A 15,928-nucleotide genomic window follows, 5' to 3' on the forward strand; every position below is an offset into this window, starting at 1 on the left:
GAGTGAGGGGTGGGAGAGGGAGGAGGGAGAAAGTGAAAGGGAGGAGTGAGAGCAGGGAGGAGGAGGTGAGAGGGGGAGGGAGGGAGAAAATGAAAGGGAGGCAGTGAGAGGAGGGAGGAGAGGAGGGAGGAGAGGAGGAGGGGAGGGGGGATTAGAGGGGGAGGAGGGGGGGAGGGGAGGGGGAGGAGGTAGAGGGGGAGGAGGAGAGAGGGGGAGGGGCGAGAGAGGGGAGGGGGGAGAGAGGGGGCGGGAGGAGAGAGGAGGAGGGGAGAGAAGGGGAGGGAGGAGGAGGGAGGACATCAATGCCCGAGCTCAGACGTTTAGCTAAGCGCAGAGAGACAGAGACTCACCTCAGATGGTGTCCACCAGGGCTGCGCAGAGTCTCCGTCTCCTCACACAACACACACCCTCCCCTCTCCTCTCCCCTCCCCCCTCCTCTCTCCCCCTCCCCCCTCCTCTCTCCCCTACCGCCTCCCTCCTCTCTCCCCTCCCGCCCCCTCCTCCCCCTTCCTCTTCCTCTCTCTTCCCCCCGTCGCTCTCTCTCTTCCCCCCAGTCGCTCTCTCTCTTCCCCCCAGTAGCTCCTCTCTCTTCCCCCCAGTCGCTCTCTCTCTTCCCCCCCCCGTCGCTCTCTCTCTTCCCCCCAGTCGCTCTCTCTCTTCGCCCCAGTAGCTCTCCTCTCTTCCCCCCAGTCGCTCTCTCTCTTCCCCCCCAGTCGCTCTCTCTCTTCCCCCCAGCCGCTCTCTCTCTTCCCCCCCAGTCGCTCTCTCTCTTTCCCCCAGTCGCTCTCTCTCTCTCTTCCAACAATAACATGCCCTCAAAAACGCCTCGGCACTGCCGGGCCACCCCCCAGCTAGTATATACTTATAAAACACCTTGGGGGAGAAATTGGGTGAGTAGCGCCACCTGTTAGCGCCTAAAGAGGCAGTCAGTGGCTGTAGCGCCACTGGCTGCGCCTCCCGCGTTATTCAGCAGGGGCGCTAATGGTGGCGTTAGCCTTTTGTGCTGCACCACCACCGATGACGTCATCGGTGTGCGCAGCGCCCCCATTCACCGCCGCGATCATGATATTTGGTAGCGAACGCCGCTGTAACGCCGTTCGCTACCTGCGTCCGGTTCACGGGGCCTTGCTGCGCCGGCAGAGGTGCAAGTTAAGGTGGAGGTGCAGGGCGGCCAGTTTTTTCGGTGGCCGCCTGCCGGCACCCTCCGTCCCCCGGCCTCCTGGCCCCCCCCCCCCCCCGCTCATTGCCGGCTGTTCTCCCGAGAGCCCGGCACTTCTCCCTTGGTGCCGGGCTCTTTTGCCGGCACTCGCGATCGGGGCTCGTGCTGTTACAGGCCCCTCCCCCTTAACAGTTGGAGGAAGGCCTGCAGTAGCGCAGTGTGCCGTGCCGCAGCGTGTGGCGCTGCGGCACGTAGCGCTGTGAAATTCACTTTCAGCACCCCCAAGAGGGATGCGGAGTGCCTCGAGCCACGTCCCATCTCCCTCTAAGGGGCACTTCAACTGAATTTGCGGCGATCGCTAATGCGGCGATCGCGGCGCAAATTCCAGCGCCCAGGCGAACTTTGCGCCGCTTGGACGCCTCAGGCCAATTTCTAGGCCCCTTAGGATTTTCCTTTATTTTGCTCAACCAGCGTTATTTCATGGCCCCTCCTCGCTCTCCTAATTTCTTTTTTAAGTATCCCCCTGCACTTTTTGTACTCCTCGAGGGCTTCCTCTCTCTTTTGTCCTTTGTATCTGCCAAAAGCCCCACTTTTTTTCCTAATCCATTATCATATATCCCTTGACATCCAAGGTTCCCTGGGCTTGTTGGTCCCACCCATTGACCTTTACGGGAACATGTTGCCATTGTACTCTCTCAATTTCTTTTCCGGAAAGACTCCCATTGCTCCGATGTGGATTTTCCTTCAAGTAGCTGATCCCAGTCCACGTTAGCCAGATCATGCCTTATCATATTAAAATCGGCCTTCCCCCAAGTTAGAACCTTTATTTCCGGTCCATCCTTGTCCTTTTCCATGACTACCTTAAATCTCACCGAATTATGGTCACTGTCACCAAAGTGCTCACCTACTAACACTTCTACCGCTTGCCCGGCCACATTCCCTAGAATTAGGTCCAGTACCGCCCCCCTCTATTGTAGGACGTTCTACATGCTGGCTCAAAAAGCTCCCCTGGATGCACTTTAAGAATTCTGCACCCTCTAAGCCTTTCACAGTCTGATTATCCCAGTTAATATTGGGGAAGTTGAAATCCCCCACTATTATTACCCTATTATTTGCACACTTCTCTGAGATTTGCCTACATATCTGTTCCTCTATCTCCCCCTGACTGTTAGGGGGCCTATAGTACACGCCCAGCAAAGTGCTTGCCCCCTTTTTGTTTTTAAGTTCAACCCATATGGCCTCATTAGAGGAACCTGTTAATATAGCATCCCTCCTCACAGCAGTAATTGACTCCTTAATTAATATTGCGACACCCCCTCCTCTTTTACACTCCCCTCTGTCTCACCTGAAGATTCTATACCCCGGAATATTGAGCTGCCAGTCTTGCCCCTCCCTCAACCATGTCTCCGTGATAGCAACAATATCATACTCCCATGTTTTCATCAACAACTTCAGTTCATCCACCTTATTCATAAGGCTCCTTGCATTAAAATAAATGCCATTCAGCCTTGCCCTACTCCCTTGTTCCATTACATATTTGCTCTGCCTTCCAGTCTGACTTGTTTTTTCCTCTATATTTGGCTGTACATCACCCCCTATTATAGCTCCACTCTGTATCCCATCCCCCTGCCAAGTTAGTTTAAACCCCCCCGAACAGTGCTTTGAGGTGCCTGCTGTACATGGTCCATGTCTCTGAGGCATACAGCGGGGTGGGTATCACTGCTGCTCTGTAGACCATGAGCTTAGTGCTGGGTTTGAGGTCCTGGTCTTCAAACACTCTCTTCCTCAGGTGACCGAAGGCTGCACTGTATCAACACAGCAGCAGACTGCTCTATCATGAGTAAGATCACATAGGAGAGTAAGTTTAATTGAATACCACTTACAAAGAGCACTGTAGAGTTGAAATCCTAGAGACATGTGGACAAATGGAATGTACAGTTCAACACAATGGCAGTCAGTAAAGCTGCCTATTATTGTAGCGAGCTACAACAACAAGCCAACTCTCATGGTAAAAGACTGGTTGAGAAAGTTAAAACTGGACTGGAAAAATGTCTTCAGTGTAGATACTTCAAAGAAGCGACTCGACACAATGCTGAACAAGTACGAAAGCATGTTCACTGACAGTTATGAGGGCATCACTGGATATGAGGCCCATATCCGCATTAAGTCCAACGCAAAGGCCTAGAAATTCACTAGCCTTAGCGCCGCTTTTGAGGCGCTAGAGGGACTAGCGCCAGAGTTATGGCCATTTGAAAAATTGAGTGGGGCCCTAAAGCGGCGTTGCACCGGTAGCGCTGCGCCGGCACCGATGACGTCATCGGTGTGCGCAGCGTCCCGGTTGCCGTGGTAACCCGCCCGAACTCCAAAATTGAGTTGCGGCCGCCTCGCCCGTGGCAGCCGCAAGCAACGTTCTGTAAAAGGTGCCTTGCTGAAGTTAGCGCCGGCGCATTAAAGTCGCGCGGCGGCCGGCCGCTTCCCCGGCGGCCGCCTGCCCGCACCTCCCTCCCCGGACTCCTCCAAGACCCCCCCGCGGCACAGATGCATGTGGGCCGCGAGCCCGGCACTTCTCCGAGGTGCCGGGCTCATTTTTATTCAGCCGTCAACGGCCAGCGGTCGGGTGCAGGCAGCTCCTCCTTAACGGAAGGAGGAGGCCTGCACTTCCCCAGCCTGCCGCACCGCATCGGGCGCCGCAGCGCCGGAACAGCGCCGCAATGGGGCAGGTAGCGCCCATTGGGAGGCGCTGAAACCCTCCAGTAGCGCCAGCAGCCGTTTGGGCGCGGCGCTACTGAATTTTTGGCGCGCGCAGGGGGACTTAGCGCCGGCACTAGCTTCCGGCGCTAAAGCCCTGGCTGCGCCAAAACCCAATTTCTAGGCCAAAGCCTGTCAATTTTAAGGCAAGGCTGGTCCCCTTTGTGTTGAAAAGTCAGGTGGAGGAAGATCGAGTGAAGCTCAGAGAGAACGGAGTGCTGGTAAAAACTGACAAAAGTGAATGGGCTACCCTGATTATGGTAGTGCCCAAAGCAGACAAAACTGTACACTAGTGCGGTGACTACAAAGTTACTATCAACCAAACAGTTGACGATAAGCAGTACCCATAACCTACATTGTAAGATTTGTATGCAGCACTTTCAGGGTCAAAGGTCTTCTCCAAGCTTCACCTGTCACATGCTTACGCTCAGCTGAATGTTGACAAAGAGAGTCAACAGTATCTCGCCAGCAACACACACAAGGGACTGTGCTCATACACCAAGCTGCAGTATGGTATAAAGTCCTCGCCCAAAATTTTCCAGGCTACGATGGATAAGATTTTACAAGGAGTTCCAAATTGCTTATGCAATCAAGATGATGTGCTGATCGCAACAAGCAGCAAGGAAGAAAATATAGAAGTACTAGCTATAGTGCTTCAAAGGTTGAATACCCACAATGTCAAATTGAAAAGGAGCAAATGTGCTTTTGTGCAGCCCAAGGTTATGTACCTTGGTCTGAAAGTTGATGCAAATGGCTTGCAACCAGTGAAGGAAAAGGTTGATGCTGTCATCAATACTCCAAAGCCACAGAATGTGTCTGAGTTAAGATCTTTCCTTGGAATGGTCCAGTACTATGCACGTTTCTTACCTGAGTTAGCAACCATGTTAGCTCCATTGCATGAGCTCCTCAAGAAGAATGTCCAGTGGAAGTGGACGAAAGCGCAACAGGAAGCTTATGACTCTTGTAAGAGAAGTCTCTCTAGCGATGCTCTACTTGTGCACTATGACATGGAGCGTGAGCTTAAGTTGGCATATGATGCTTCCAGTTACGGCGTGGGAGCTGACATAAGCCATGTAATGGATGACCACCAAGAGAAACCAATTGTGTTCACATTGCGAACCCTCACAAAGATCGAAAGAAACTACGTGCAAATTGGCATAGACTTTCCTGTGACTGCAACTGAGATTGCAGATGAGACTCAAAAGGTCTCAGTACTAAAAAGAGTGTATGAAAATACCTTGAATGGATGGACTGATCAATGTCTGGACACAGAATTGGAACCATTCCATATCCATTGTATTGAATTGTCTTGTGAGCAAGGTTGTAACAAGTGGGGAAACAGAGTGGTGGTACCTACTCCTTTGAGAGATAGACTTCTGGCTGAACTTCATACTGAACATCCAGGATCATCAGCATAACATCAATTGCAAGAAGCTTTGTTTACTGGCCTGGATTGGACAGTGATCTTGAATCATTTGTCAGCAAATGCAGTGTTTACCAAAATTGCAAGAAACAAACCACCCAAAACTCCACTACAAACCCCGGACATGGCCAAGTAGACCATTTCAGAGATTACATGAACACTTCTGTGAGAAAGCAAATGATTATTCCCTGGTACTTGTAAGGGGTGGTGTGTGGGTTGTTTGTCAGCTTCACCTCTGACTCCTTTGAGCGGTTTGAATCACTCCCATTCCCTTTTGTTCTAGACTTTGGACTTATTTGGGGGTTGTAATAAACTTGCAACAGACACCTGGGTTAGTCAAAAGAATTCAGATCTTTATTTTGAGACAGGAAAATATACAATACAATAAAACTTATACTCTAAAAGGGTGGGGAACACTCGGTAATAAGCGAAGGAGAATTATAATATACAAAATCCCTTACCCTCCCAACCCCACTACATTAGCTAGGCTGGAATCCAGACGACCAGGAAATGCTCACCAAAACGACTTTCTTGACAGATTGTAGAGGTTTGTGATTTTGTGGTTCTCCTTAGTTGTGGCGGTTGGGGCCTGCCGTACCCTAGACATGGTAGAAGGCTGCACCTGCGTTGGGTCTTCAGTTTGGGTTGGTCTGCTGATGCGGTTAGTCGCTCTGTTGGATGTATCAGGTGAGTACCCAATTTTCTTTGGTTAGGGCTAGTTTTAGGGTCTTTTGTGCCCAAATCTTACCCAGGGGTAAGTCAGACTAGCCTATAGAGTGGAAACAAGTCTTTGGTTTGTGAGTTTTTCAGTGGTTGGTTTCTTGTTGGTCACGGTGGCCTAATATTACCTGGTTGGTGGTAATATTGATGGTTGTTGGTTTCTGTAGGCCTTCGATTGCCATGACTTTCGTTCTCCTTATGTTTCTTCAAGTCTCCGATGATGGTGATCTCTCTCTTGAACTGGTTGGCTGAACTTGAACTCTGAGCTGAACTGTTTCTCCGATGATGAGCTGAACTGTTTCTCTGAAAAAGCAGGCCTCAATTATACTAGTTTGAGGCCTGGCTTATCTGACCACCAAATCTCAGGTTTGTTTGTTAAATTTGGCAGGCTCGTTATTTTTAATGTGTTTTAAGACTTTAACGAGCTTCGGGGATGGCCCATCTAACTCTTAATCGGCCTTTAACTGGTTTCGGGATTGCCTTGAAACTAGTTTAAAAATGTAAACCGTTTGTCAATCTCTTTGATTGGTTTTGGACTGTGGTTTGGATGTTGGTTACTGTTGGACTATGTTCTTTCCTTTGTGTTGCTGGGGACATGTACTGTTTTATTCATGTACCTTGGCTCTGCGAATTTTGGCGGGAACAGGTTTCATTGTCTTTATGTAAAGACTGAGGTGACCTAGAACATTCCCAGACTGTCCAATATCCAAACTCGGGGGCCCACCCCACCTCCCCTGTGTCACAGCCTTTTGCAAGCCTGAACATGTCTTTTAAACCAGCCAAATCTTCCTGGGATTTTTATTTTAAATCCCTTTGGCCCAATAATTCCTTAAAACAGTCCAAAATCTCTTCCTTCCTTACACTTAGGGAAAATGTATAATTTAACTCTTTGAATTCTTCTGTTAGGCCCAACCACACTTTTATCCCTATTACAGATTTCTTCTGTGATGTTCCAAAATAATTTTAAATAAGGTTATACTTCTGTTTTGGGGTTGTGCAGAAATGTTCAAACCTTACAACTTGTAGATAGTCACTCAAAGTGGATTGAAGTGAAACACATGGGTTCAAATATTACAACTAAATGTCCCATTGATGAATTGAAGTCTATCTTTGCATGTCACGGCATACCTGAAGAGCTTTTTTCTGACAATGGTCCTCAGTTCCGTCTGCTCTGTTCCAAGAATTCATGAAACAGAACAGTATCAAACACACTCTTGTTCCACCATATCATCCAGCTTCAAACGGAACAGCCGAAAGGTCAGTCAGAATAGTGAAAGAAGCTCTCAAAAAGCAGGGTGGTTCAGGACTCAGCATGAAGCAATGTTTGGCAAATTTCTTGCTGAAGAACAGAACTACTCCGTACACTACAACTGGATATACCCCAGTGTAGTGTATGTAACTGTTCTACCTTTAAGAGAACTATCGTATGTAACCGTTCACCTTTAAGAGAACTATTTTAGGTGTGGCACTACTTTATCTTGGCTGCTGTATACTGTAATACCGACGGTGACCACACCAGTATATAAGTGCTGTGTCAGGATTTATGGGGCAGATTCGCCCTGACCTTCGAATAGTAAAGTCCTGTTAAAGTTACTCTTGTAGTCTGTGTATTACTTCGCTATACAACCCACAGACTTTACAGTGGCGATGAGTTCGATCTTACCCTGCGTGCAGCAATACGTCCGAAGCAGTTAACGAAGTGTCGAGAAGAGGCAACCGCCCTCGTCGTTTTGCTGAGAGAAAACTCAAGGCTGCAGAGCAAGAAGGAAGGAAGACTTCAAACAAGACGCCTTCCATCAGCAACAGGCACTGATTGTCCCTTCTGCCACGGTGGGGAGTGAGCCGATTAGCACGAGAAGCAAGTCGGCCACGGTGACTGTGAGTAAAGGGAAAATAGAAACAAATAAACGGAGGATAAGGGCGGTGCACTCGACCACGGTCGAGGGGGAAAGGAGCCGGACAGAAGTCGGGCCCAGAGGCGCTGAGACTGGGGCAGCGTGGAGCAGAAGCCGTGGTACAAGCGGGCTGGGGAGCGTCGTGAGACGACTAGACCGCGACGGCGAAAAAGGCCGGACAAATACTGAGGCCGCGAGGCGCTGCGACCGGGATCATAAGGCGCGGAGGCAATAAATAAATAAATAACTAAATAACCCGCGAAGAATCAGCCGCAGCCGGGGAGGAAAGGACCGGACTGCGGGAGGTCTGGGAGAGGCGTTTAAAGCCGCTGAGGGAGAGCCGCGCGAGCGGGAGAGACAGAGCCTGAGAGAGAGCGAGCGAGAGCCGAGCGAGCGGGAGAGACAGAGCCCGAGAGAGAGCGAGCGAGAGCCGCACGAGCGGGAGAGACAGAGCCCGAGAGAGAGACCGAGCGAGGTTCCGGCCAGCGGCTTGCAGCAGCTGCCATGAAGGACCAGGAGCTGGATCTGTCCGACGCCAACTGGTTGTCCCCAGCGCCGGTTGCCCCTGCCGAAAAGAAGAAGGGGGGGGGGACAAGGAACGCGATCGGCTTTTCTAGCGCACGCTTCAGAATAAACTGAAGCCGGCGCACAGGCTACAAACCCCGTAAACCAGCGGTCGTCGCCCGAGGGCAAAGCTTACCCCTCCCACCAGAGGAAGAAGTCAGGAGCGGGAAACCGCCATTTTGCCAGTAGGGAGGAAGAAGACAAGCGCAGGAAACCGCCATTTTGCCAGTAGGCGGGGAAGAAGACAAACGCGGGAACCCGCCATTTTGGAAAAAGAAGAAAATGTTAAAAAGTTAAAGAGAAATCCTGTTGTTTCGCAGAAAGATAGTGAGAGATAGTGAAGATGCCTAAGCATGGTAACATCAACAACTTCGATGCCGAGGTGGAAGATTGGGCCACGTACGTAGAACGTATCGAGATATATTGTGAGGCCAATAAAATAGAAGATGATGATAAAGCTATAACCTTGCTAAACTCGATGGGCGCGAAGACATACGGGTTATTGAAGCATCTTCTATCACCAGCTAAACCGACGGATCAGACCTTCGCTAATATTGTTGCTGTTCTGAAGGATCACTTGAACCCCGCACCGCTAATGTTAGCGGAACGATCTAAATTTTACGGGAGAACGCAACGAAAAGAGGAAAGCAACGCGGAGTACTTGGTCGAGCTGCGTAGACTAGCGAAATACTGCCAGTTTAGAGGAAATCTAACAGAGGCATTGCGAGACAAGTTCGTGTGTGGATTGTCAAAGGAAGGAACGCAAAAACGACTACTCGAAGAGAACGATCTTACACTTGATAAGGCTGTCCTTATTGCAGCATCGCACAAAGCCGCAGCGAGAGGCACGGCGGAAATGCAGCGGAAGACAGCGGTACTCAGTGTGGATCAAATGACTTCGGGTACAACGAAATGTTCTCGTTGTGGGAAGACAACACACGACCAGAACCAATGCTGGGTTAAAAACCAAGACTGTAGGAAATGTGGCAAGCTTGGCCACATAGCTAAGGTATGCCGGTCAGGAAAGAAGAGAAACAATAATAAGTCACCGCAGAAGAAGTACAGAAAGGTACATGAGGTGACTGGGAAGAGTCCAGATGAACAGAATTCGGACTCAGACTCCAACAGCAAGGCACTGGGTAGTCTGAGGATTCATAATGTGAGTAAAGAAGCTGACCGACAAACTATCTGGATCACACTACAGATTGCAAAAGTCCAAGTGAAGATGGAAGTGGACACCGGATCGGCGGTGACGGTCATGAATAAGCATGATTACAAAAAGTTATTCAAACATATTCCCCTACGGGATGCGGAGATAGTATTGCAGACATACACGGGGCACAAAGTATACCCCATCGGAAAGATAGAAGTCAAGGTGAGATACAAAGACAAAGATCACCAAAGGATGGACTTGTATGTGCTGCCCGAGGGAGGTCCACCACTTCTGGGACGGGAGTGGATCAGGAAAATAAAGATGGACTGGCATTCACTAAACATAATGACGGTAGATTCCGGGAAGGAAGAGGTCAAACCTGAACGGTTGTCCAGAATATTGGACGAAGCTAAAGAGGTATTCCAGCAAGGACTGGGAACACTGAGAGGCATTAAAGCAAAAATCAAGATTGCAGAACATGCAAGCCCAAAATTTTTCAAAGCCAGATCGGTACCTTACGCGATACGACCTGCTGTGGAGGCAGAACTGGAAGAGCTTGAACGTTCAGGGGTACTGTCTAAGGTGGACTGGAGTGAGTGGGCCACGCCCATTGTTCCCGTCATGAAGTCTTCATCAAGTAACAAGCCAGGGGGACTGGGGAAGGTCCGCATCTGCGGAGATTTCAAAATCACAGTTAATCCGATGCTTCACACGGTACAATACCCGCTTCCGCGGATTGAGGATATCTTTGCTTCATTGTCTGGCGGGCAACACTTCACCAAGATAGACCTGGCACAGGCATACTTACAATTGGAAGTCGAGGAAGAGTCGCGCCAGTGTCTCACAATCAACACGCACAGAGGCTTGTATCGTTATAATAGACTGGTTTTTGGAGTAGCTTCGGCTCCAGCAATTTGGCAGAGGGCAATGGAGCAGGTCTTACAAGGTGTTCCAAGCACGCAGTGTTACTTGGACGATATCCTGATTACGGGAGAAGACGAGGAGGAACACCTCACAAATTTGAAACTGGTGCTCACCAGGTTGAAGGAATATGGCCTTCGAGTTAATCGCCAGAAATGTGAGTTCTTCCAGAAACGGATCTCGTACTGCGGTCATGTCATTGACCAAGAGGGGCTGCACAAGTCGCCTGACAAGATAGAAGCTGTTGTGAAGGCCCCCGCTCCGGAAAACGTTTCACAGTTGAGATCGTTTCTGGGGTTGATTAATTATTATCACAAGTTTCTGCCAAATTTATCCACGGTGCTACATCCGCTGAATGCTCTGTTACGGAAAGAAGTGCCATGGAAGTGGAGCGAGGACTGTAAAAAGGCCTTTCGCAGAAGCAAGGCGTTGATTACCTCTGAGGAAGTGTTGGCTCATTTCAACCCAACGTTACCTCTTCGTCTAGCTTGTGATGCTTCCCCTTATGGAATTGGAGCAGTACTTTCACACAAGTTACCAAATGGCTCGGAAAGGCCAGTCGCATTTGCGTCCCGATCGTTGACCTCCGCGGAGCGAAATTACGCTCAGATAGACAGGGAGGCCCTCAGCCGTGTGTGGGGAGTAAAGAAATTCAATCATTACCTGCAGGGCAAGAAGTTCACATTACTGACAGACCACCAGCCGTTGGTGTCCATATTCAACCCTAACAAGGCCGTTTCCACTATGACAGCGCAAAGGTTACAGAGGTGGTCCGTGTTACTTGGGGCACACCAATATGACATTGAATACAAAAGCTCCAAACAGCATGGAAATGCTGATGGGTTATCGCGCCTACCGTTGCCGGTAGTAGAAGAGGCGGCTACAATGGACCCGGTAGAAATGTTCCACTCATCCATAGTAGAATGTCTACCAGTAACCAATTCGATGATCGAGAATGAAACAAGAAATGACCCGACTCTCTCACGGGTCTACGATCTAACAGTGGAGGGATGGCCAGCACATGGCGAACCAACACTGCCAGCATTTTCGCAACGGAAAGAACAGCTGTCAGTGTGCCGAGGAACCTTGATGTGTGGATCGAGAGTGGTGATCCCACCCAAACTTCAGCATAAGGTGCTAAAGGAACTTTCCGAGGGGCATCTGGGTGGAGTGAAAATGAAGAACCTAGCAAGAGCGTTTGTGTGGTGGCCAGGTATTGATAGAGACATCGAGGAAATAACCAAGAGTTGTCTAGGATGCCAGAAGGTCCAAAACGCGCCACCACAAGCTCCTCTGCATCCATGGGAGTGGCCCTCATCTCCTTGGCAAAGGGCACACATCGACTTTGCTGGTCCATTTATGGACTCAATGTTTCTAATAGCGGTGGATGCACACTCCAAGTGGCCGGAGGTAATAAAGATGTCCTCCACCACCACGGAAAAAACCATCACAGTATTAAGGACCATGTTTGCCAGGAATGGGCTGCCGGAACAGGTCTGTTCTGATAATGGACGACAATTTGTGTCCGAAGAATTCAGGAAGTTTTTAAAAAGCAATGGGGTCAAGCACTACACGTCAGCCCCATACCATCCTGCCACCAATGGCTTAGCTGAAAGGTTTGTCCAGACCCTCAAGAAGGCCATAAAGGCCATGGGTAATGAGAACATCAACTTACAACATAAGGTAGATAGCTTCTTGTTGGCGTACAGGAATGCAACACATGCGGTCACAAATCAAACTCCCGCCATGATGTTTTTCAATGGAAGACTAAGATGCCGGCTGGATTTGATTAAGCCAAACATCAGAAGGGACGTAGAGAACCGGCAATTCCAGGGCATGAATGAAAGGCCAACTAGATCTTTTCAGACAGGTCAACATGTTTTGGCCCGGGACTACCGTACCGAGAAATGGCAGCCGGGAACTATTGTAAAAAGGCTAGGGCCGCTGCTGTATACAGTGGACATTGGTGACAGCATAATAAGGCGCCATGTTGACCAGATCATAGGGTCATCCACAAAGAGCCAACCTACTCCACAACCTTGCATGGCTAATGTAGAAACAGAGATACCCAGAGCACCTACCTCCGATCTGGTAATACTGGAATCAGATGATCCTGACACTGTCCTTCAAGCTGAATCGGCCTTGCCGGAAGAACCTACTACCCCGCCGAAAACTACTACACCACCGAGGCATTATCCGGACAGAGTCAGGAGACCTCCAGAGAGACTGAACCTGTGAACTGTTTTACATAATTTGTATATATGTTCTAATGATATGGTTAATGGGGAATAAGTATGTTGTAAGCTAAAAAGGGAGGATTGTAGTGTATGTAACTGTTCTACTTTTAAGAGAACTATCGTATGTAACCGTTCACCTTTAAGAGAACTATTTTAGGTGTGGCACTACTTTATCTTGGCTGCTGTATACTGTAATACCGACGGTGACCACACCAGTATATAAGTGCTGTGTCAGGATTTATGGGGCAGATTCGCCCTGACCTTCGAATAGTAAAGTCCTGTTAAAGTTACTCTTGTAGTCTGTGTATTACTTCGCTATACAACCCACAGACTTTACACCCAGCAGAACTCTTGATGAAGAGGAGATTGAGAACACGATTGAGTCTTGTTCAACTGAATTTGGCCTCAAGAGTTGAACAGAAACAGTTCAGTCAGAAACGTTATTATGACAGCAATCAGGAAGAATGCAGTTTCAAACAAAACGAGTGTGTTTGTGTTCTCAATCCTCCTGGAAAGTCGAGTTCACACAAATGGAACGTAGGAACCATAGTAGAGTTTGGTGGAACCAAGAGATATTTGGTTGAAATTGGTGACAACATCTGAAGTGTTCATGTAGATCAAACAATCTCAGCTAGAGATGAACCAAGACATGATTGTGAACCACTTGATCATGAACGCATACATGAGTTTGACTCAGTTCAGATTTCAGTAACTGAAGTACCAGGTTCAAACAAGTCTGAGATAGAAACAGGATCATCTTTGAGTTCGGAACCAAAACAAAACAGCCCGAAAATTGGTTCAACACCAAAACCTTCTGTAAGGAGCTCAGAAAGGCTCCACAAACCTGTTATTAAGCTAGATTTGTAGTTCATTTAAAAGAAAAAAGCCAGGAGTCCTTTTTACGTGTAATACTGAGAGAATAAAAGCATAGTTTTGTTATATTTGAGAAAAGGATACGTACACTTTTTTTTAAGGAGAAAAGCAGTGTAATGTATTATCATGTGGTTTTGTATGTGCATGCTCAGTTTGCTCTGGTCTAATAAACAAGCACATGGACTAGCAACTCATCGTGTCACTGTCCCTCATTTGTTCTACCCAAATATATTACATATAGAGATAATCTTGGATAACTATTCAGGGAAAGTTACCTGTGGCCTGGGGACACAATGTTGCCATTAGCTGGCAGGGTAGCAACAGAATTTAGGTTGGGAGCTGGTTACACTGTGTCTCTACCTCTTAGTAAGCCCGTCAGAAATTGTGAGTCGGTGGGGGGGGAGGGAGGGGGGGGGGGAGGGGGGCGGTGCATATGGGTGGGTGAATTATGATGCTGTGCAAATGAGGAAAATATTTCCAGTCATTTGCACCCTAGTCTAATCAAGGTGTATAAAATGATAAATGGATTTGTTAAGGTAGATACAGAGAAACTATTTCCTGCAGAATGAAATCAGGAAACACTTTTTCATGCAAAGGGTAGTAGAAACTGGAACTCTCCCAAAAGTCTGGATGCTGGGTCAATTGAAATTTTCTAGACCTTTTGTCACGTAAGGGTATCAAAAGATATGGATCAAAGGTGGGGAAATAGAGTTGAAATACAGATTAGCCATGAACTAATAGAATGGCGAAACAAGCTTGAGGGCCTGAATGGCCTACTCCTGTTTCTATGTTTTTATGTAACACTGGGTGCTAGGAATGCCTCAATGTTTCTAATGTCTAGCTTTACTAAGGATCTCAGCAGAAGGTTTAAATGGCTGATTTCTTGAAATTGTTGTGAAACCGGCCAAATGGGAAAACAGCAGCACTGACCTTTTTTTCACCTATTGGGCTGGGAACAGTGAGGCCACTTACCCTGTGACAAGACACTACCACAAAACCTCTCCCCCCCACCTGAGGTAAGTGTTCCATTGGTGATGTTATGGCATGGACACACCCCGTAAGGTCTAAATGCTCCTGACGCTGGGATATGGAAGTTCCTACCCGTCCCAGATCTACCCTAAGGAAAGACTTTTTCAGAATCACTGAGCTACTGTCTCCTTGTAATAATAGAAATAGATCGGAGGAAGATCCAGGCTGATTCAACATTTTGTGCAAATCTCATTGGATTGTAACTAAAATAAGCTCAAACATTTAGTACAACTGAATTTAAATGTATGTAAAAAGGAAAAAATTGCACTGTCTCATACTATAATGAGTTCTAAGTGCTGGCAGTGATGTTTAGGTTGTATCAGAGGTATTGCTGCCAATCATAATACCTTAATCATCAAGCTGTAAAATAATATTACACACTGATTCTGACCAGTAATGGTGTGAGACTGTTTTATCTACTGTGGATGCAGGTTTATCAAAATGAGTATTTCTCCTAGTTCCACTATGGCCTCAAATTTGTAAATTGAGCTTATTCAGGACGCCCCCCACCCCCACCCCCCCACCCAGATGTGGAGATGCCTGTGTCTGCAGCTGGGAGGACTAGCTTCACCAAATTTTGTGATGCTAGCTATGGCTCCCAATTGAAATAGGCTCCCAGTGAATAGAACAGGAAAACAGGAATCCTAGCTGAAAGTGTGGTCAGCTATGGGGGCTGGCGGGGGTGGGGGGTTGCGGGGGGGGTGCGGTGGTTCACTGGGAATTCTGTCTAAGCAGTAGTTCTTTATTCATTGGGGCTGGTTTTCAAAAATTGTGATTCCGGCAGGTAGTCTAAAGCTGGCCATGAAGCAGCAGCTGTGATTTTGAGGGTGTCCCGATGCAGCTCGCCAGCTAAAAGCTGGCCAATATCGGTCCGCCCCGGACCCAGCAAGGGAATTGTGGGAAGGGAAGGGTTGCAGCAGCCTAGATTATTTTTGTGGGGTTCAGAGGAGCACTCCTGTACCAGGCCCTACAAAAATAACTTCAAACTTACCTTTGCTGGGCCTCTTCTCTATCACCTGCTGAATAGGCCCAAAATTGCATGGCCCATCAGTTCTCTCCGAAAATGGCAATGGGGATCCTATGTATGTCATAGGACCCCGTTTTGCATATTAAAAGGCTATCAAGTGATTTAGCTGCCCAGCGAGAGGCCTCTTTCAAAATGTCAATAGGTGGGCTATCAGGGCCGTAAGGCAACCGACCCAATTT

Source organism: Somniosus microcephalus, chromosome 2, assembly GCF_052327205.1.
Source record: "Somniosus microcephalus isolate GS21.2 chromosome 2, FLI_Smic_1.0, whole genome shotgun sequence".
NCBI lineage: Eukaryota > Metazoa > Chordata > Chondrichthyes > Squaliformes > Somniosidae > Somniosus > Somniosus microcephalus.